The sequence below is a fragment of the Grammomys surdaster genome, unplaced genomic scaffold, assembly GCF_004785775.1.
Source record: "Grammomys surdaster isolate TR1022 unplaced genomic scaffold, NIH_TR_1.0 238, whole genome shotgun sequence".
Lineage (NCBI taxonomy): Eukaryota > Metazoa > Chordata > Mammalia > Rodentia > Muridae > Grammomys > Grammomys surdaster.
Window position 1 is genome coordinate 57,258 of NW_021604683.1, and position 22,506 is coordinate 79,763.

The 22,506-nt window shown below is 38.6% G+C and overlaps 3 pseudogenes; 1 reads left to right on the forward strand and 2 right to left on the reverse strand.

Moving 5' to 3' along the window:
- The window catches only part of LOC114626603, an 89,260-nt pseudogene that overhangs the window by 38,672 nt on the left and 28,082 nt on the right, over nt 1-22,506 (forward strand).
- LOC114626621 lies at nt 7,769-11,361 on the reverse strand (annotated as a pseudogene).
- Nucleotides 10,675-19,860, reverse strand: LOC114626623 (annotated as a pseudogene).

Genomic DNA, 22,506 nt, shown 5'->3' on the forward strand with positions numbered 1-22,506 from the left:
AAAGAAGTCAAAGGGATACAAATAGGAAAGGAAGAAGTCAAAATATCACTATTTGCAGATGATATGATAGTATACTTAAGTGACCCCAAAACTTCCACCAGAGAACTCCTAAATCTGAAAAACAACTTCAGCAAGATGGCTGGTTATAAAATCAACTCAAACAAATCAGTAGCCTTCCTCTACATGAAAGATAAACAGACTGAAAAAGAAATTAGGGAAATGACATCCTTCACAACACAATTAATATAAAATACCTTGGTGTGAATCTAACCAAACAATTAAAAGACCTGTATGACAAGAACTTCAAGTCCCTGAAGAAAGAAATCGAAGACGATCTCAGAAGATGGAAAGACCTCCCATGCTCATGGATTGGCAGGATTAATATAATAAAAATGGCCATCTTGCCAAAAGCAATCTACAGATTCAATGCAATTCCCATTAAAATCCCAACTCAATTCTTCAGAGTTAGAAAAGGAAATTCTCAAATTCATTTGGAATAACAAAAACCCAGGATAGCAAAAACTATTCTCAACAATAAAGGAACTTCTGGAGGAATCATCATCCCTGACCTCACGCTGTACTACAGAGCAATAGTGATAAAAAAAACTGTATGGTATTTGTACAGAGACAGGCAAGAAGATGAATGGAATAGATTTGAAGACCCAGAAATGATCCCACACACCTAGGGTCACTTGATCTTTGACAAAGGAGCTAAAACTGTCCAGTGGAATAAGGACAGCATTTTCAACAAATGGTGCTGGTTCAACTGGAGGACAACATGTAGAAGAATGAAAATTGATCCATTCTTATCTCCTTGTACAAAGCTCAAGTCTAAATAGATAAAGGACCTCCACAGAAAACCAGATACATTGAAACTAATAGAAGAGAAGGTGGGGAAGAACCTCGAATACTTGGGCACAGTAGAAAAGTTCCTGAACAGAACACCAATGGCGTATGCTTTAAGATCAAGAATTGACAAATTAGACTTCATAAAATTGCAAAGTTTCTGTAAGGCAAAGGACACTGTCAATATAACAAAACAACAGCCAACAGATTGGGAAAAGATCTTTACCAATCCCACACTCGACAGAGGGCTAATATCCAATACATACAAAGAACTCAAAAAATTAGACTCCAGATAACCAAATAACCCTATTTAAAAATGGAGTATAGAGCTTAACAAAGAATTTTCGACTGAGGAAACTTGAATGGTCAAGAAGCACCTAAAGAAATGTTCAGTATCCTTAGTCATCAGGGAAATGCAAACCAAAACAACCCTGAGATTCCACCTCACACCAGTTAAGAGTGGCTAAGATCACAAATTCAGGTGATAGTAGATGCTGGCGAGGATGTGGAGAGAGAGGAACACCCCTGCATTGTAGGTGAGATTGCAAGATGGTGGAACCACTCTGGAAATCAGTCTGGTGTTTCCTCAGAAAATTGGATATAGCATTACCTGAGGACCCAGCTATACCACTCCTGGGCATATACCCAGAAGATTCTCCAACATATAACAAGGACATATACTTCACTATGTTCATAGCAACCTTATTTATAATAGCTAGAAGCTGGAAAGAATGCAGATGTCCTCCAACAGAGGAATGGATACAGAAAATGTGTTACATTTACACAATGGAATATTACTGAGCTATTTAAAATAATGAATTCAAGAAATGCTTAGGTAAGTGAAGATCCTTGGTCTCATGAAGGCTGGAGTCCCCAGGGGGTGGGAATCTGATGTTGGGGAGGTGGGGGTGGGGGGTAGGTAGGAGTACATCCACAGAGAAGCAGCAGGAGGGGTGAGGGGATAGAGGGTTCCTTGGTGGGGGGGGGTCGGGTAAGGGGATAACATATGAAATGTAAATAAAACATCCAATAAAAATAAATAAATAAATAAATAATAGTCATTGGAAGAATAATAAAAAAAGACTCAATATCAGTCACACTATAAAAGAGCTTAACAATCACTGATATAATTTTAGAAATTTTTATAGGATTATCAATAAGACTTAAGAAGTCATCTATTTGTCTATATAACATTACTATAATATAGTACATCTTTGTAGATCTGTAGAAATCTGTTCAAAAGGGGTGGGCTAATAGCTAGTGATTGTTATATATATTTAATAATAACAGAAAAAGCATATTAATAGCAGGAATCTTTCCTAAAATGAAATCTCTTGGGTCTTGGCTGTGAGAACAAATCTGTCTGAGATTATATTATAATCTGAAGCAGATCATCTCACGAAGGTTATCTACTAGTTATTAACTTGTCCTAATACTGTCCTGTCAAGACAGTTGAAGAAACCAACAGCCAAACTGTAAATGGAGCTTGCATACTCATAGAAAGTAGTAAGAAGGAATGTGGTTCCTGAAATGGATAGGAATTCTACAGGAAGCTGACAGCATCAACTAACCTGAATCCTTGTGACTCCCAGAGTCTGACCCAGCATCTAAGAACATATAAGCTTTGGACCTAGTCCTCTCAGCTCATCCGTATCAGACTTGCAGCTTAATCTTCATGTGGGTACTGAACAACTGGAACAGAGGCTACCCCAAAAGCTGTTGCCTGTACTTGAGATATATTCTACTACCTGTGTTGCTTTTTCTGGCCTCGGTGAGAGAGGAAGTGACTAGCCTGGCAGAGACTAGGATTGCCAGGGTGGGGTAGGGATACCCATGTGATCCCAAAGGCTCAAAGGAAAAAAGGAGAGAAGAGAGAAAAATGAAAGATTGTGGAAGGGTGTGAATGGGAGGGGGCACTGATTGGAATATAAAAGAAATAATTAAAAATTAAATTTAAAAATGGGATTTGTTTCTACAATGGAATACTACACACTTATTAAAAATAATAATGACAAATGTATGGGAGTATAAATTATCACCCTGTGTAAGGTAACACAGAGTAAAGATAAGCAGAGTATGTACTCACTTATAAGTCGATTTTACCCACAAAGTACTGGAAAACCAGGGGACAATTTACACACCTAAAATATGCTAAACTACAAAGAAGGATCAAGGGAGGATAATTGAAACACACTCAGAAGGTGGAATAGCAGTCTTCAGAAGTGGATGGAGGGAGGAAACTCTGTGGGAGAGGGGAAGATAAGGGGAATGTTGAAAGAACCTGTGTGCTAAGAGAAGCTGGAGAGAGTGGATGAGAATCAGCAGCAGGCATGAGAAGGGCATTTTTAGGATGTATCAGAGACCTGGAATAGGGAAGGCTCCATGGAGTCTATGATTGTGATTGTAGCTGAGACTCCGTTTAAGCAGTGTGTGGTATGGAACCTGAACTGATGACTCCTGTAACTAGGCGGAACTACCAGGCAAGGAATAGTGATACTAACCCATCTACAAAACCTTGCCTAAAGGAGGAGCAGGGATAATGATGGCGTGGTGTCTGAGGGATTTGCCTACCAACTATTGGTCAAATTTAAGACCCATCCCATGGATAGGAACCAATCCTTGACACTACAAATGGTACTCTGCCATGCTTATAGACAGAAGCCTAGCATAACTCCTCCCCTAAGAGGCCACAGACAGTAGCTGTCCAAATGGAAGCTGAGACTCACAGCCAGAAATTGGAGGGAGCTGGAGGAGTTCCATGGAAAATTTGCAGGATGGATTGAATAATCTGAAGGGGAAAAGAACTTCATAAGTAGACACACAGAATCAACTGACTTTAATCCTTTAGGGTTTCCTGAGACTGTCAGGGGCAGCCCTGCTTATACACTGAAGGCCTAAAAACAGGCATAGGCCTAAAAATCAGCAATAGGACTGACATACATGCCCACTAAACACAACGTCTTGGGTCTCTATTGTAAAAAAGCAGCTTTGGTGGAAAATTGCCAGGCTGAATAATACCTACCTTTTAGACAGCTAACACTGGTGGATAGTACCAACTTAGATAAGTACAAGTGAATCATAGTCAGAGTCATAGTGACCTGTCCCCTGAACCTTCATCCAGTTGATACTCTGTTTTGGAAGATATCTGTACTCCCCCTGAACACCCATGCTCCTTTGTCATTCCCTTCCCCATATCCTGCCTTTTTGTGTATATAACTCCTGCATGAAAAAAAATAAAATCAGTGATTTGATCAGACTATAGACAGATTGCCATTCTTTGCCTCAATCTGTCCCCTACTTTCTCTTTCAGGTGATCTTCCAGGACCTCTGTTTAATGCCCTGCAGGATAGGACATGAGACTTAACAACAAACCAAAGATCAATCATTGGCTGTACCTATGCCACCACCCAGAAACATGTGTAGCAGTTTGGAGCTTGTTCTTCAGCAAGGATCTCCAACAACAGGAGCAGAGACAGTCTCTGACTCTGTTGCCTGTCTGTGGAGTCTGTTCTCCTAACTCTCTAGTATGCAATACCTTGATCACTGTATAATGAAGGCCAAGTAGACCCTACAATGTTTTCATTCGGTTTCCACATATCTTTCTTGGCTTAAAATCACATAACACATTATACACACACACACACACACACACACAGAGAGAGAGAGAGAGAGAGAGAGAGAGAGAGAGAGAGAGATTAGAAATGCTTATTAAAATACATCTCATTGCTGTTACATTATCAAGCATCTCTAGATAATCCCCTTAGATGGCATACTTCAAGATGAAGTACCAAATGCTAACTAATGGTGTGGAGAACTTTTGGGGCCACTTGGCAGGAACATTACATTGGCCAAGGACAAGGAAATGGGCTTTAGGCAAGAATCTGACATTAGGCCATGACAGGAAAGTAAGTTCAGGAAGGAATCTAGTTTTAGACTAAAACAGGGAAGTAATTTCAGCTAGGAATCTAAATCTAGGCTAGAACAAAGATGTAGGCTTCAGGTATAAATATGACATTGGGCTAGGACAAGGAAGTAGACTCGGATATTTGGGTCATCCTGATAAGCCCTTAGAAACAGTGATCAGGGGAGTGATTACGGTACTTTGCTTATTGCATTGCTTGTTCCTTGATTATTTGCATTTATTGTCTTGCTAGTTCCTCAACCTAAGAATTGACCTAAATATTTACATGTAATTAAAATGGAATAAAAGCAAATTGGGAAAAAATAAACCACCACAGAACTGGCTGGGGTCATGCTACAATAATGTCTAATCGCCCTTTTTCTTTTTACTCTTCACTCCTGAACTGGAGAACCTGTTGACTGATTGAGCTGGCCAGGTCATAAGGGAAATATTAAGAAGAATAGAGCATCAATATATATGTGCATATGGAAATATTTTATGACTGTTAGTATCCTCTTCCATTAAGAATTTTAATATTAAGATTGTTAAAGTATGTTGACAAAACAGGAAACATTGGGGTGCATGTACTATGCTATAACTTGTATTCAATAGGCTGACACATGACAATCAAAAGATAAAATGTATCCTCGAGTAATGATTAACATACAAGTTATGCTATATAACAAATCACATCTGAAAGTAATTTGTTACACTCGTGTTGTCATATCTCATGTGATCTCATACTCCACTAAAGCCATATGCCAAATTAAATTATTTTATAAGCTGCTTTAGACGTTGGATTTTAGCACAGCAACAGAAAACACATTAATACAAAGCCATGAAGTGTGGCACTTGGTTGAGAAATTTTACGTAAATTGTGAAAAATTAAGATTACAACTTCAAACAAAATATAGAGGACCATCACATCATACAGCTTGAATAGATTGTTGACACATTTTTTTCCTGAAAAATAATCTTATGTGTTGGCTATAGATCTTACCAAATCCTTTATGGTTATAGATGCACTGCAGTGTGGTGCCTTATGTCCTCAAAGACTACTGTGATGTGGAAAGAATTTAAGATTGATGATACACTGAACATATTATTCTTGTATAAAGGAAACTTAAATTGCAAAATGTACCCACACTGACTTCAAATATGGGATCTTTGCAGTATGGCCTTTCTCATGGTATTAGAGAATATGGCTACATGTAAATGATTTACCAATTGCTTATTGAGAGGATTCCAGTCCGGTATGTGTTACGTATTTGTGGATAACTGTGTTGTATGAAGGGCTAATCACATTAGTTTCTTTGGTAGGGCTTCTCTCCAATATGGTTATTTTCTTATTTATAGAAAAATGCCAATATTGGGTGTATTAGTAATGTGATAATTTCCTTGGCTCCCTGACAGTGGCTGTGCAAGACTACCAATTAGCACTAGCTGAGGATAGGAATGCACATCACCACAAATGCATGGTTCTTGGGCAATTTGCGAACTGATTTAAAACAAGTAGCATTAGAACCAATCCAAAATATTTCACCAGTTTCTTCCAGCATCAGGAGGCAGGTAGCTGGAAAAACATGTCATCTCAGCATCTCCACCAATGAATCTTGCCAAAGGGGCACATTCTGCAATATATGAATCTTACAACAAGGATTTCAGTACTATTAAGATATTCCTATGGATTGTGCAAGTTGCATCGTTCAGTTAAGGAAGAATTTTTGGTTCTGGTTTAAGCAGGTGCAAGAAAACTATCCTTTCAAGTTAATTTGATCAATAAGCAATTGTAATAAATCTTCATTCATGCCATAGGAATGATGACATGTTGAATCTTAAGTGTTCCATAAACAACAATATGAATTGTCTACATTCATCTGAAGTTTTGGCTAGAGACTTTTTATGTTTAGGCTAGTTATATGGCTGTTCCCATGTGGAGTCATCAGCAAATCATGTTTACTGCTTGTTTGATTTTCTGAAATGTTTTTTCCTTTACTCAAGATTTTCAGGGGGATTTACTGTCATATATGATCCATATCACTCTGGAAGGAGTTCAAAGCCTTTTCTTCTTTCCTACTAGCACAAATACAGAGCCTCTCTCCCATAATAGCATGTCCTTGTTTCAGTAACACAGAATCATCAATGATCAATTAGCAGCCTCCTTTCTCTTCAAGATTGCCCTATTTTAATCTCTATCCTAGTGGATTTTTAATATTATAACCACCAAACTTACTTATTTTGCTATGGATTCATAAATTCTCCCTTCTATGGAGATTAATATCTCTATGTATACATATCTTTTCCCTTTATATAACTTGAACAAACATCTTTTCCTATATATTTAACTTCAATTAAATTCCCTTCTACTTATTGTATATATGCCTATTTCCAGGCTCTTAATTTGCCATATCTGGCCAAGCAATATCAGCATTGCTGTGTTGCCCACAGTCAAAGAACTGAAATGCCTGCTCTGGAATCGACTTTTAAATTGTTCTTTAAAGCATTTCTTCCATTCATTCTCCATTGTGTAGATATTAATACCTCTATTATTATTTGTTGACATAGGGTACCTTTATCTTCATGCCTTTGTTTCGTACATTTGGGATCAAAGGCCTGGATTACTTTATTCCATGTAGACTCACAAACACTTAAACAATTACCTCTATATCTCTTTTATCCTGAAAAACATTTTAACAAATCTCATCCAGCTCTCCTTTATCTGATTATAGCTGACAGGCAGCCTCTACCATCTACCTTTGTCTCTGCTTCTGAGAGGCTTGTTTCTTCTGATAGCACCTCAGAGCTGAAACTCTCTGAGACACTCAGAAACCTTTAAAGAGGTCTCATAATAATAAATCCTTACTACTCAGGTTGTCTTAATTAGCTTTGGAGATTTTTGCTGTGTCCCAGCTCATGCCATGAACCCTAGGATTATGCATACCAGTTCAACTCACCTTTTGTTCTAGTTGGGAACCTGCACACCTTTGAGAAGAACCACATGGCTTCAGCAAAACCAGCAACTCTGCTAAGAATACAATTTTTATTAAATCCTAATCTCACATTATGGCATGTGTATTCCATCTGAGAATCTCCAAATAATTTTTTTCAACAAGAAGCCACAACTTTATTAGTGATAGAAACAGTACAATTTTAAATCAAGCTGTAGTTCCACTTTTCAAACATCAAAAAGTGGGGAAAGAAGAGGAAGAGGGGGGTGTCCTTGTTGTCAAATAGTTACACTGTTAATTCCATAACAGCATTTACAATATCATTACTGTTGTTTTTCGGGGCTTGGACAGCCTTTGCTCTGGATACATTTGCTTGTGACATGACCAATTCTATGTCCTTGACTTCCACACCTGTTTCATCAACCCCTCTTCTTCACTCTCCTCTTGGACAGCCAGAGTCTGAGTGTTTTCTTGAATGTTTGAAACAGCAGTTGCTAACTGTGCTTGCTGAGACAAATCTTCAATCTTGGCTTCCCCAAACACTATGTAGGTATCTGAAGCTGGGCTCTTGTAGACATCCAGCTTTGTGATGACAAAGAGGATACTTTTAGATTTCCAGATAGTGACTCTCATAACCCCTGTAACCTGTTTAAACCCAGTTTAGATATAACCTTCCTCGCCTTCTTTTCACTCCGATTCTGCTTGGCTTTACTAATGGGTTCTGCATTGATCTCAGCTGCAGCTACCAGCTGGGATTGTAGTGTGGCTGTCTGTGTGGAATCTTGTTCTTTGAGCTCTGACACTGATTCATCACTGTCAGACCCTGTTCCCGACCTTGTCTCAGCCTGAGGTTGTGGTAACTCCTGCACTGTAGCAGGGACAGTTTCTGTGGCATCACCATGCAATTTGTGCAGAGAACACGGAACCACGATGGCAGCAGAAAACTCCAAATAATTTTTAATACTGAGTTCAATCCTAAAGGTGAGACACATTCTGTAGAGTTAGTTAGTTATTCTGCTCTACTACAGGATGCACTGCAATTGCTATGGATTCTCAAAGAAAAGACAGACAAACACACATAGCTTTATTTAATATGCCTAAATCAGCTGATGGTTTGAGCCACTCCCCAACGTGCACATTGCTAATACTTCCCCTGTGATACTCCTGAATTATTACTTACTAAAATCTATATCCAATCTCTGCTATCCCAGATTTAATCAGAGGAGGGAACACGGGGGTCACTATTTCCTGCCTCTTTCATGGCTGGCACTCTGTCTTTTGCAGCTCTCAGGCTTGCATCCAATTCCTTTATTGCCACGGCAATCCTCTTTGGTCTCCTTGCCCATGAATCCAAAAGCCCTGGCGGTGTCTTGCTGCCTAGTCATTGGCTGCTGGTAATTTTATTTACCAATTAGAACCAGCTTGGGGCAGGGAATCTCAGAGTCTCAAATACAGGACTCTCATGAAATTTAGGAACCAATTTGACACAAGTAGTATTAGAACCAATACACAACAATTAGGAATAAGCAGAAAATAAAACAAAACTCCACTGCTTAAGTACTGCTTTTTTGTTATCATCCTCCATTTAATCACTTGGTGAAACTTATGTTCATGCTTCCAAGCATGGGGGAGTTAGGGACTTCCCACTCTGGACCACCATTCTTTACTCATCTTTTGTTCCTGAACACAAAATGACTGTCTCTAACAGTGACTTCTGCTATTCATCTTGTGCTCCTCAAAACATAACACCTGTTCTTTACCACCAAAGATCAAATTGATATGATTGTTTAAACTGTAAAACACACATTCTATAACAGTTGACACTATCAACTACATAAGCCCCTATTCCTAAATCTTGATTGTTGGAAAAAATGTAGTCGTAACTTGGCACAGAAGTTTCTGGTGTTCTCCCCTTATTTTTATAATTTTCTTTTTCCTTATTCTTTTCATTTATTGTTCAATCTTTTTTTACAATCCACATGTTATACCTCTCCTTGTCCACCCTCCAACTCTTCCTCATCCTACTCCTCCCCCAGTCTCCAAGACATCCGTATGCACAACCACTCCCCACCAGTCCTTCCCACTCCCTGGGGCCCCAAGTTTCTGGAGGGTCACTTGTATCTTCTCTAAGTCCAGATAAAGTAGTCTCTGCTATATATCAGGTGGTTCATGCTACCTGGTTGGTATGCCTCAGTGTCTGAGAGATCCTAGGGTAAACTCGCCCTCTTCCTCAACTTCTTCCAGCTTTTCCCTAATTCAACCTCATGGGTCATTAGTTTTTGTCCACTGATTGGGTACAAATATTTGCATCTGACTTTCACTTGCTTATTGGGCCTCTTGGAAGTCAATCATGACAGGCCTCTGTTTGTAAGCATACCACAGCATCAGTAATAGTGTCAGACCTTGGAGCCACCCATAGAGATGGATCTTAATTTGGGCATGTCACTGGACCTCCTTTTGCTCAGGCTCTTCTCCGGTTTTGTTCCTGCAGTTCTTTCAGACATTAACAACTGTGGGTTAGCGTTTAGGACTGCAGGATGGCAGCTCTATAACATTCTGGCTCAGTTGGGGAAATGTGTGTGTTACAAGTCACACATTATGTTCCAAGTATGTCATGATCCAGCAGCAGCTTTATTACCATAAACTACCGTCACTTGCATTACCTGAAACTGAATGGTGTTGGATCTGAGAGGACCCCATACCAGAAAGGCTCTTCCACATTGTTTACACTCATAGATTTTCTCTCCATTATGATTACTTTCATGATGATGAAGACTGTAAAAGTGTACAAAGGTTTCCCCATATTGAATGTATTCATAGGGTTTCTCTTTCATGCTGATGAAAACTTGGGAAATTTGAAAAGGCTTCACAGTATTAAATGTATTCATAAATTTCTATGCAGTATGGATTGTTTCATGGTGATGAAGTCTATAGAAGTATGCAAAGGCTTCATCATATTAAATACACTCACAGGATTTCTCTACATTATGGTTTCTTTTGTGCCTTTGAATATGACTGACATATGAAGGCTTTACCCCACTTCTTACATTCATAGAGGTCCTAACCTGTATATCTTCTTGTATGGATTTGAAGAGGATTGCAACTTAAAAGGTTTTATCCTGTTGATGACATTCATAGGGTTTCTCTTGAGTGTCTTATTTACTTGGAGAGTACTGTGACTCACAAAAGGTTTACCACATTGCTTTATTCATAGTGTTCTCTTCAGTGTGTATCCATTGATGTACTAGGAGATGACTTTTGTACAAAGGCTTTACCACATTAGTTACATTCAGAGGATTTCTCTCCAGAACATGTTCCTTTATGTATCTGAAGATGATTGGGACAGAAGAGCTTCAGAACATTGATGATATTCACGGGGTTTTTTCCAGTATATGGTTCTTTATACATTTGGAGGACAGTACTTTGTGAAAAAGATTTAAAACCACATTCCTCTCATTCTAAAATTGCTCTCATGTATGTATCCTTATATGTGTTCTTTTATGTATATCAAGACTCTTGATTCGTGAAAAAGTTTTAACAGATTGGTAACATTAATACGGTTTATCTCCTGTATGTGTTCATTTATGTCTTTGTAGGTCACGCCTTCCTCCAAAGTCTTTACCACATTGGTTACATTCATAGGGTTTCTTTTCTTTATGTGTTCATTTATGTATTTGTAGAATATTACTTCCTGCAAAGCCTTTACCACATTGTTTACATTCACAGGGTTTTTCTCCAGTATGTTTTCTTTTATGATATTCAAGACCACTGTTTCCAGCAAAGGCTTTACCACATTGGTTACATTCATAGGGCTTCTCCCCTGTATGTGTTCTTTTATGATATTGGAGAACACTGCTATAAGCAAAGGCTTTACCACATTGGTTACATTCATAGGGTTTCTCTCCTGTATGTGTTCTTTTATGACATTCGAGACCATTCCTTCCTGCAAAGATTTTACCACATTGGTTACATTCATAGGGTTTCTCTCCAGTATGTTTTCTTTTATGACATTCCAGACTACTACTTCGTGGAAAGGCTTTACCACATAGGTTACAATCATAGGGTTTCTCTCCTGTATGTGTACTTTTATGATATTCGAGACCACTCCTTCCTGCAAAAGCTTTACCACACTGATTACATTCATGGGGTTTCTCTCCAGTATGTTTTCTTTTATGACATTCCAGACTACTGTTTCGTGCAAAGGCTTTACCACATAGGTTACATTCATAGGGTTTCTCTCCTGTATGTGTTCGCTTATGTATTCGGAGTTGACTGCTTTGTACAAAGGCTTTACCACATTGGTCACATTCATAGGGTTTCTCTCCAGTATGTTTTCTTTTATGACATTCTAGACTACTGCTTTTTGTAAAGACTTTACCACATTGGGTACACTCATAGGGTTTCTCTCCTGTATGTGTTCTTTTATGACACTGGAGTACACTGCTAATAGCAAAGGCTTTACCACATTGGTCACATTGATAGGGTTTTTCTCCAGTATGTTTTCTTTTATGATATTTGAGAGCACTGTTTACTACAAAGGCTTTACCACATTGGTTACATTCATAGGGTTTCTCTCCTGTATGTGTGCTTTTATGATATTTGAGACTAGTGCTTCGTGCAAAAGCTTTATCACATTGGGTACATTCATAGGGTTTCTCTCCTGTATGTGTTCTTTTATGAAATTGGAGAACCCTGGTATCTGCAAAGGCTTTACCACATTGGTTACATTCATAGGGTTTCTCTCCTGTATGTGTTCGCTTATGTATTTGGAGTTTACTCCTTCCTGCAAAGCCTTTACCACAGTGGTTACATTTATAGGGTTTCTCTCCATTATGAGTTCTTTCATGCCTTTGAGTATGACTCTGATATGCAAAAGCTTTAGCACATTGAGTAATCTCAGAGGGTTGCTCTCCAGTAAAACTTCTTTCATGCCTGCAAAGAAATTGGCACATGTGAAAGCTTTCTTACATTGATTATACTGATGAGTGTTTTTATCTGTATAAATTCATTTACAATTTGGTTAAATTGTAATAGTAATCTGATCTTACCATAATATCACTTTATTAACATTCAGAGGTGTTCTCTTTCATCATTGGTTGGTATACATCTTTAAAGATGCATGGAATGGGAAGAGTATTGATTACATGGCTCAAATTTATAGCATACTATTTTTAAAAGACGTTATTCACATATTTGAAGAGAAGAGGATGAACTCAGAGGTTTTGCACACTGATTGCATTCATAAATTTTGCTATCATGTGAATAATACTACATTTGGAATATAAACCAATGCTAACAGAAGAAACTTCTACTTCCCTAATTCTCATATTTTCAGCAGTTTGAGTTGGTAAATATCCTCAATAATATTGGGTAACTAAATATTTATAAACTTTTATCACATTTAGAAATGTCTATTCAATGTGGGCAGTACTATTTGTCTTCTGGAAAAGTTAAACGTATCTTGCTTCTCTCAATATCTCGATGCTCAAATGGCTTGTATCCATCATGCCCTATGACATTCATATAAAAAAAAAAGAATAATAAATGAAAGAGTTCCATATTACATTCACAGAGTTTGACTTTTTCCTCATATTGATATGATACGAGGATTAAAGTTTCTACACAAAACCATCATTAAATCTCATAAATTGTCCATCTCAATAAATTTAGCAATGTTAATACAAGTATCTGGTTAAGTTAAAATTTACTATGGATTATTTGCTTATTACAAGGTTTTAGACATACTTATCACCTAATCAATGTGTTCCCCTTTTGCAATAGCTAAGTCATATGAGACTGAACAGACTGGCAGTTCTATAGCATGGCTCTACTGAGCTTGATTCAAATAGTGACATGTGATCTGTTATACCCTTATTTTGTGATTTTTAAATTAAGGAACACCTTACAAACACATACTGGATGTCTTCTATCAACATACATGGTTTTGACATTTAACAATCATCTACAACTTAAAGCAGTGCATATTTTATCCTACTGCTTTTCTTTACAACTTGTAGCATATATTAAACTTTATTCATAGGCATTTTCTTATTAGCTCGCACATGAATATTACCTTCCATGTCTTCTAGAGCTTGAAAAATGTTCACCAATAGTATGGTCTTCCCAAATGTAGCCTAAAATATGGTGCCAGAGAAAGTATGTTACATTATTGAAAATTAGACAACATTTAAGTTATCAATATGAGTGAACTTTGCAACCATGTCTGATTGATTCACCTCATTCTTCCTCATTCTCAACTAAAATTACAAAAACAAATAACAATAACAAAGAAACAGATGTGCCTACATTTTAAAAGTGAAAAAAAATTCACTGTATTACCTATAGCTGTGAGATTCCTATAGGTCTCCAACATCACATCTTTGTAGAGACTCTTCTGAGAAGGATCCAGCAAAGCCCACTCTTCCCGAGTGAAGTTCACATGCACGTCATCATAAGTCACTACACCCTAAAGTTCCAGTATATATGTACATATTAAAGCATGATCCCAACAACAGTGTCAATGTGTACTTCAAAATAAATACTTTCTGACTTTTTATCTAGTAAGTAAACAGTCTTTCACAGTTGAAGAAAAAAATAAACTGAAGTAAATGTAGAAGCAAATAAAATGATCTCTGGGAACCTGATGCCTCTGTATTAAGATGTTGGGTATGAGATCATGTAGCATCCTGCCAGACCTTCCTCACTTTCTGTTCCCTGAGACCCAATACCCAAGGGTGCCCTTAGGACTGCAGTTTCTTCTCACCTGTCCAGGCCTCCTGTAGATACAAAAAAACATTTCCCTCTTCCCTTTCCTTCTTACCCCATCTCTGTGTCTGAGCTCTGCACTATGGGCAGAAACCCTCTACTCAATCACAGGCCACTCCTTGTGAAGACTAAGCAGTTTGTCCAAAGACCCATCACACTATCTGTTACCCAAGACCAAATTCTCATTGTTGTCCAATGCTCTGCAACAGAGTATCAGAGAAATTTTCCTTTGCCCATTTTCATGTGACTAGTTTTCAATTTCTCTTCAATACAACTGAGGGAACTACACCAGGAAAAATGTGAACTTGACCAACGTGACCTGTGCTTGTATAGAAATGAAATAAAAACAGATTTCATGACTCCTACAAAAATAACTGAAGTGATCCCTAAAATGTTGTATTTCTGACCTTTCAGTTACTACCTGTCTGTCTTCTAAACAGAGAGGCCTGATGGTATAGAGTCTGTCAATAAAGGTAGGTGGTCAGAAAGGTGGTCTATGGCTCTGCAGCTCTTCATGACCCCTAGTGATTTCAGGGAAAAGTAACTCCACTCAAGTCTAACAAAACACAATATTGAATAATGATTTAATATCTGCTTCCTGCCACATGGATTATGTTATAAAATGTGTAATCTGTCTTATGTAGCTATCCAGCACCATACACACTTGAGGAACTTCTATATCTCAGAAGCTCCTTTTATAACCAAGAATGAAGTTTTGGGAATCATTCCATTATTACTGGAGGTAATAGAATGGCTAAAGGATTCTAGTTAATGCTTCTGAGTATGATTCCTATCACCTGTTTTCTACTAATTTCCAAATTATTTATAAAATCAGTCACACAAAACTGAATATAGAAGGTTCACAAATTCTAGAAATCAAACCTCCACTTTTGCAATGTCGTCCTACTGAACACCAAAAGCACTGCCTGTGTGTACACACTGGATAGTGACTTTTACGTTTCACACCTTGCCACTCAAATTGCTACAGACCCTCCCTTGGAATCCACCGTCAGGAAGGGTCAATGACAAGGGCCTCTGCTATTATCACTAAATGGAGCAACAGAACCACACTCTGAACCATAGTCCCTCTTAGTACCATTAGATGACTCTAATACCTCAGCAGACTTGTTCCTCCTGTCCTGGCGATAGAAATGGCCACAATCACCAGGGCATGGCTTGTGGTCTTCTGCATAGTGTGTAACATATGAATCTGAGGAAAATCCTGTAAAGAACCTGCAAGCTACCTTCCACTAGTGCTCCTGATTGAAAGGCCTGTCAACGTCCCTCATTAGCTAGGAAAACTCAGCTGGGCATCAGGAAAGTAAGTAGCAGCTCCTCTACTTGGAGATCACAGAGTTAATGACTCAGACAGCTGAAGTCATCCAAACTCTGCTGTTCCACCCTAAATGCAGACACAGCCCTAATCAGGGAAATTTGCACTTATTAGAATCTTTCAGTCTCCCAGAGCACTTATTTTCCTTGTTAAAGGCACTGAGTGTTTTCTTTGCATATTCAATTACACATGCAATGTCCAGTGCAGACATCTCTGCTTCTTACTGGGGATGGCTTGCCACCAAACTTCAATCAAATTAATAGAGCAACAACAATTAAAAAGAAAAGGTGGCTATGAATTTAAAAGTTAGGAGTGGATAATGGGAGAAAAATGAAAAAAAAAAAAGAAATAAAAATTATACAACATCACTACTCCTAGGTATGGTGGAGTAGAAAATTTATTATACACAAAAGAGAGAACATAGGAAGATCCAGTTGTATCTGGGATGGTTTAGAGTAGACATGACATTGAACCTTCTGGAGATTTAGGATGGAAGATTGAAGAGGTAGATCAAGAGATCAGAATGAAAAAGACCAGTCCACAATGGTTGGATTGCATAAGGAATGGCAGCAGGGAGATTGGCAGCCCTATTCCTGGGGTAGAGGGTGAGGTATGCCATCAATATTCTGTAACAGGTAGGGACTGTTGTCTGATGAAAGAACCAGGCAGCCAGGTTTGCTTTGGTTTGTTAAATAGGCCCCACAGCTCCTTGCCCCAGAGTTTCAGACTTAACACCAGGGAGAAAGCAGAAGGAAGAAATGATGATTATACTCTCAAAGATTATTTTTAAGAGTTAAAACACACTTGATGGTCCAATATTTTTGAGAAACTACACATATGTACTAGAGAGCACCAAGTAGTACACACATCCTTTCTCTTACACTCTGTATTTTCAAACAGAAATAATAACAAATCATTAGTGTGTCTAGATCTTCTTTTGTTTGAACTGGTGAAAATACAGAAAGTTGGTTTCTACATGTAAGTTCTGTTCCCCACTTAGATTTCTCATTGTCCTGATTTGAGAAATCAAGATGGCCAGTATGGAATTTAACTCACTGTCTAAAATTGATTATGTGACTACTCATGGTTAAAGCCAACTACTGCAAAAGCAAAAAAGCCTCATCTTACTTCATCCTCCTCCTTTTTTATGTAGTAATTATACCAGCTTCGTCTCTGGTCAGTGAACTCAGTTCTTATACAGGTCCCTCTTTATTTGTAATCCCCTCACCCCTAATCCGGGGAGGTTTGACAACACTAATTCCCTGTATTTTTGTCTCACTGATAAATCAGAAGCCAAACTGAAAGGAGTTGTAGGACAGTTTTCCAAGCACTGGGCAGCAGAGGCAGTTTGAGGTGTTCAAAGGAAGTCCTAACTACAAGGCATAGGAAAGCCTGAGCTATAAGAGGTGTTTCTCTAAATAGACAGATAGGAAATCTCTTTAGAAAAAGGAATGACATTCTTAATTTCTGGGAAACTTTGGATAACAGAAACAAGTAAGAGATCAGAGTATCTATGAATAAAGAAAATGAAATTTACAGACTAATACAAATTGACTTTTAAAAAGATAAATATAAATGAAAAGACATAGGGACCTTCAAAAAGAGCAGACCCTTCCTGGTAGAGGTAATGACATTAATATGATGGTGTTTGTCCTTGTCCCTATGAGCAGTGTTAACTGCTGATATCTATAAGGTGACACACACGGCTACACCTAATGGGATGTGTTTTAAATTTCTGAACCAACATAAATATGTCAGCTAGGATTGCTCATATCTATATAAAACCAGTCCTAAAAACAAAATTCATTATCCACTGGCTCAAGCTAAGCTGCCCAAATTAAACACCCACCAATCTAGTTTAATTTAATCATATGTAATATTAAATATACATGGTGAAATTATAAAATTATTCACCCTTCCAGAATCAGGTCCTACTCCAGAATACTGACACCAGCAGCTGACTCTCATAACTTTAGTCTGTGATCTCTCTATTGCCTGCCCTGTTTCACCTGACAGTAAATAAAGTAAACCATTCCTCCTGTTCTCATCTGAAAATGGAAAAAATAGATAGTTCATTACATGATTCAAATGAGGAAATTTGAAATGTTGTTGTGCTGCATTCTTTTAATTCAAAAATTTATGAATTTTCATCAATCAAAAAGCAAGGTCATTGCCCTGGAGAGCAACAGACCAGGATCAAGGCTACCCGAGTCAACAGAGCTTGTCTTAGAAACATCCCTATAAAAGGAAGAAGATGCAGCTCTTCCAGAATTAATATATCACCCCAGAAAGAAATCACTCCACATATAACATTAAAACATTATTATAGAAAATCTCATTAATGACAGCATGGATTCAGCTCTGACTAATGCTCAAAGAGAAGCCAAGCAAAAACAGAGTTTGGATACTGTCATCCATAAGTTGGTTTCTGGTTCAGGCCCCAGGTTATTTTGAACAATTTATATATGTACTAGAGATTGTAAGTCCTACTTAAGACAGCTACGAGATTTACACAGCAAAGATCCCCAGAATCATTGATAAAGTGCATCAAATCCCTGAAACAGCAGGTCAGTTTTCAGTGATGGGTTCCTCAGTTGGAAGTGAAGATGAGAAAGACAGAAAACGTAGAAGGTAGAATGTACAACAGCTGTGGTGGGGAGAACTTGCACAAGCTATGTCTATGTCAAGAAAGCTTCTTAAAACTAACATCTTGTATACTACTTACAGGGGATAAAGGGAACAAAATGGAGACTTCTATGAAGGCAGCAGTAACTATCATACAATGGGGAAAATTCAGGAGAAGTGTAATACAACAATGCTGCACAAGGGAATCCATGACTGACCAAGCCCACAGTTGACTTGGGACGGATAACCACATCATCCCATGCTGGAAAGGTTGAAATCTCAGGATCTTAACCTTCTTTTCCCCAAATGCCCTGGTCTCGAAGCTTTACTGCCTCTCCCAGCCCTAACCCTGGCTTAGGAGAAAGATGAACTGTTTTCTATTCAATACACTAGGGCCTCAGGTAAAGCTCCTAAAGCTTAAGGCTCCAGGCTGTTAAGGGGCTAGAATTTAGAAAGGAGATATGCAATTCTCCATGCATTAGGATCAAGCCTTATTTGACTGGACCAGCCCACAACACAGAGTGTTGTCCTTTTCAAAGAGATGTCACCAGGTGAAGTCCTGTCCTTGTGCCAAAACTATGCTTTTCCCAAGAAAACTGGATTTTTATGGCACACCAGGCCTTAATGTTGGCTGTGACCCTATAAAGCCACATTGAGCAGCTTGTTAGGGGCCTGTTCTTTGATATCAGCATGAGCCCAATGACTGACTGTAAATCAGATTTGTCCCCTTTGTTAAGGTTTGGAGACAAATGTCTAGATAATCCTGATAAGCAAACAAGTATACTACAGTACTGATTTTTAACAGGACTGCAGTTTTATCATACTACTTTGTTCTCAGGTGTTTTACAGGCAGTCCTGCCTCTGATAAATTCTTAGTGTCACTTAATATTTTCTAAATGTCGGTAAATCCTTACATAATCAATTCTACACCTACACATCACAGCTCTATACTGGAGTTATACCCAACACACGAGATTTATTTTTACAGCCTTCACAACACCAACTCCAAGTGGAACTTACACCTACAAAGTTAACCGCTAAGAGCAGAACGTAGAGAAGATAATAGAGAAACCAGTGCTCTAACGTTTGGCATCATGCCAAATATATTTCTACACACAAGCCACTGCTGCAATGGTTTTGTGCAGATGCTCCCATAATAAAGTCATTCAGAGGCCACAGCCGGGTACAAAGCCAGGCACAAAGGACCTCACAGGAGGCTGCAAGTGTCCGGCTGCTGTTTACCATCCAGACACTGGGAAAACCCACTACACATTTGTACTTTGCTAAGCAGCTTCCGCCTCCCGTTCGTGGGAGATGGCCTTGCACTTACCATGTCTGGCGTTCTGAGCTTGCCGAGCTCCCCTCACAGCACCCAGCAGACACACTCAGAATGTTTCACCCAGAAACACTCATTGCAGCTGAGTTAGAGGAACGAACCTGCAAGCTTGGTACCCGGAAGTGCCGCCTCCTCTTCTGACTGGCAGGACCATGTGGAGATTCTGATTGGCTAGCGAGACTAGAGTGACATGATCACCACTCTTAAGATTAGAGTGTCTTAAAGAGACACAGCATAGTGATTCCAGCTTTGCTCAATAATTTTCCAGATCTGTAGATCTGAAGTTCAGTAGCACAGGTGCCTCTCCTCCAATAGCTTATTTGTCCTCCCATCCAGCTCCTGGGAGAAAGTAAGATTTCACATCCCTGCTTCTCAACTGCCTGCTTCTACCCACGTGGGCAGTGACACCTTGTTCATTGCTTTGCAAGTTTGGAGCTTTCCTGAACTCCCATCACAGCACTCAGGAGGTACTTCCACTTCATCCTGCTGGGTTCACAATGGATGACTCTCACAGTCAATAAGGCAGATTACAGTGGAGTTACTAATCTGTCCCACATGTGGACAGGTGGCAAGAATATTAAAAATTAAGAACGATTTTAGAAAACTTTTTTTTCATTTTTCTTTCTTTCTTTATTTTTTCCCCTTCAGGCTGGGTTCAGGTAAACTGCAAGTACTTTTCACCTGATGTGTATGAGACAAACCTCAGAGCAAAGCAGGAAGTAAGTGACAGACACCTTGGCTTTTAATCAGCTGAAAGTTCTCAGAGAGTCTGTAAAATGAAAATAGTAACAACAAGAACAAATCCGCAGCTATATTATATACAGTAAAGTTTCTCCAGATTACTAGAGCTGATAGAATTAGTCTCTATTATGTACAATGCATTTATTAGATGGCTCACAGGCTGAGGTTCAACTACTCTAACAGTTGCTGTCTACAAATGGAAAGATTAAGAATCCAATAGTGATTCAGTCCATGTGGCTGGATGTGTGAGTTGGTCTTCAGTAAATACCTTAATTTTGTAAGATAAGTGCTATTGCCAGAAAATTAAACAAATAAACAATAACAACAACACTACAACAAAAAGTTGCTAACCAGAGGTAGGGAATAAAACAAGAGAAAGAGCTACAATATTCAGTGTCCTTTATATATGAAGGCAGTCACCATGAAGAGTGGCCTAGGTGAAAGGTGGCTCTTATCACCCCAAATGACCCAAGTTAAAAATACTATCCCCAGTTTGAAAACTTTAATTACGAAAAATCCTGCAGAGCAACCAACTCTTGGAGTTTTATTTAATTCCAGATGTGTTCCATTTGAGTACCAACAATAGCTAGCACAACAGACAACACACAACAGCTGGGAAAGATTTTTTTCCTGTATCAGATAAGGAGAGCATAGGAGCCATTTCTAAAGCAATGCCTTTCTTCAAGAAAGGGAGCACTGAGATTTTACTTAGGTATTCTAGATACATTTACACATACGTTTGTCTACTTCTATGAATGATAAGTTAAATCCTTTTCTGAACATGATCAAATGTAAAAGCTGAGATATTTAAGGGCATTCTTACCTCAAAATCATCCAGAAATATATGTAAATAGTAAAAATGGTGGACAGAAATGCATCTGGAAAGTTCATCTTGTATTACAAGATCTTAGCTGAAAATCAAGGGACAGCTGAGAGCTCATATTTTGAACTTCAGACAAGACGGAACTAGCAATATGGGCATGGTCAGAAGATATTAAAGTCTGAAAATGCACCCATGTGTCACACCTCTTCCAAAAGGGCCACACCTGTGCTGCTTCCCAAATAGTTCCACAACTAGGAAATATGTATTCGAACATATGTGTCTATGGGTGACATTCTCACTTAACTACCACATGTTTCCTAAAAGTGAAAACAACTTTTTATCTGATTTCACTGTACCATATCCTTAAGAGAGGCTCTTATGTTTTCAACCTACAATGTTAAAAATGAAACAACCCTTACCAGAAAGAATCACAGTATTGTAAAGAATGAACAGACCAAAAGAGGATAAAATTAAACAGGGATAATATACACATTTATAGCTTCTTGTTCAGCAACTTGTAATTGTGATGAAATTGCCTTAACCACAAGGTCTTAGGTATTCCCACTCTTCGAGCTCTGTGTCCTGAAGCACACACAGCTTCATTTCCAGAAATTCCACTGTCTTCCTGCAGCTTTTCTCAAAGCTGGTCTTTGTATCTCAAGTCTGTTATGTCTACTATTCTCTTTTATTTTATTGAAAGTGGGTGAGAGAACTACAGGGATCACTCAGTTGTCAAGAGCACTGTTCAATCCCTTTTCATTTCCTAGCACTCCAATGGCAGGTCACTAGCCACACTTCTATCAAATAGTTGGGTATAAGCTGGTACCTGGCATTGACTTGGATGGTTACATAAATGAGACATCTTCTGTAAGTCCTGACATCTAGATTTAAAACTTAGTGATATCAAAGTATAGCTCTGTTGGCCAAGGACCAAGCCTGGGCTTGGAGGGGGGAAGAAAGAGAAGGGGTATCTGGGAGCAGAAAAACAAAGACTAGCAGTCACATTGCTAGTTCAAGCTATCCATCTATGCTCTGTGAAGACAGCTTTCCAGCCTGTTTTCCCTATGATCTGCTTTCTCTCTGATCTGTTTTCTCTGGAGAGCTCCAGACAGCTCTCTGTCTATGTTCTGCTAGAGACTGTTCACCAAGCAGTTCTCTCCTGCCATTTTTTTTTTTTTTTTTTTTTTT